At 38.4% G+C, this 1706-nt stretch overlaps 1 non-coding gene across 1 annotated transcript; it reads left to right on the top strand.

Annotated features, from left to right (window-relative positions):
* Positions 1-1265: 1265 nt before the first annotated feature.
* On the top strand, positions 1266-1372 carry LOC119799643. The gene has a single exon (XR_005282919.1). It is a non-coding gene; the product is annotated as a U6 spliceosomal RNA (small nuclear RNA).
* The last annotated feature ends 334 nt before the right edge of the window (positions 1373-1706 follow it).

Raw genomic sequence — 1706 nt, 5'->3', positions numbered from 1 at the left:
CCACATCTGCTCATCCACTGGACAAGTGTTTACTTAGACTCTATCATGTGTTAAACACTAGGAGGCAACATCGCCACAGACTTTAAAAACAAAAAGGTGTTTAGAAGCCAGATGTGGTGGTGCATGCCTATAATCTCAACACTTGGGAGTCTGAGACAGGAGAATCTCAACGTCAAGGCTATCCTGGGCTACACAAGTTTCAGGGCAACTTCAGCTACATAATGAAACCCTATCTCCAAGAAAATAAAAAAGAAGTAAAAGGATAAGGAAGAGAGGGAAGGAAAGAAAAGAAGGAAGGAGAAAAGTGATTTGAAATAAAAATAAGCTAGGCTTAGTAGTTTATTTTTACAGGTCTGTAATCCCAAATCCTCAGGAGACAGAAGCAGAAAGATTAGAAGTTCCAGACCTACTGTGGCTATGAGGTAAGTTTAAGGTCAGTCTTAGAATTTAGTGAGAATTCTTCTCCAAATGAAAAATAAAATAAGGGGCTGGGCATGTAGCTCAGTGGTAGAGATCTTACTTAACATGTGTGAGGCCCTAGTTTTGATAACCAGTAACAGACAAAAAAGATGGCTATATGTTTCCTTCTCAGACAGATCTGAGTGACATTTAGAAAGCAATCCATGTGTAGCATCCGCCCTTACACTCAAATCCAGATAGATGTCTGAGATCCCAGGCAGAACCAGGCACTGTACGTGCTGCTATTTTCTGTGTAGACACACTACTACATAGTTCTAAAGAAAAATGAAGTTTAAAAATTTGTAGGATGTATAATATGTGTAAGGTTGGGGGATGGAGAGATGGTTCAACAGTTAAGAACACTTGTTCTCTTTCAGAGGACCTGCGTTTGGTCCCCAGCACCCACATGGCACTTCAAACCATCATTGGCTCTAGTTCCAGATGATTTTATCCCTGCTCCCGGCCTCTAAGGGCACCAGGAATACACACAGTACGTACGTACATACATACATACATACATACATACATACATACATACATACATACAAATACTCATATACATAAAATAAATCTAAAAAAATTAAAATATTATGCAAGGTCACACAATATCAGAAAGAAATAAACTCCCATGTTCTCATATGCAGAATCTAACTAATACTATAATATATATATATGTTAATAAATGTACACATGACTGCAGCATAACATGAAGAAAAGAAAACAAGAAAGGGATGAGGAAGGACTAAATGCAAGTTATAGACATGAGTTATGAAGGAGGATATTGTTGTAAAATATTAGTCAAATATGTGCTCACTTTGGCAGCACATATACTAAAATTGGAACAATACAGAGAAGATTAGCATGGCCCCTGTGCAAGTGTGACATGCAAATTCGTGAAGTGGTCCATATTTTTAAAAAAAAGAATATTAGTTCAAAAGATGTGTTAGATTTGTTTATGCTGTGGAATATTTATTTAATGATGTAAAGATGTGTTGCATTCTTTATGTTGCATTTGTTTAACTCTGTGAAGCTGTGTTACTTTGCCTGTTTAAAACACCTGATTGGTCTACTAAAGAGCTGAATGGCCAATAGTAAGGCAGGAGAAAGGATCGGCAGGGCTGGCAGGCAGAGAGGATAAAATACAGGAGGAGAGATTGAGGCATAGGATAAGAAGGAGGAGAAGATGCCGGGGCCAGTCACAAGGCCACACAGCCACACAGACAGATGCAGAGTAAGAAGGAAAGGAA

This window comes from Arvicola amphibius, chromosome 12, assembly GCF_903992535.2.
Source record: "Arvicola amphibius chromosome 12, mArvAmp1.2, whole genome shotgun sequence".
NCBI classification, from domain to species: domain Eukaryota; kingdom Metazoa; phylum Chordata; class Mammalia; order Rodentia; family Cricetidae; genus Arvicola; species Arvicola amphibius.
This window is presented reverse-complemented; position numbering and strand designations above follow the sequence as displayed.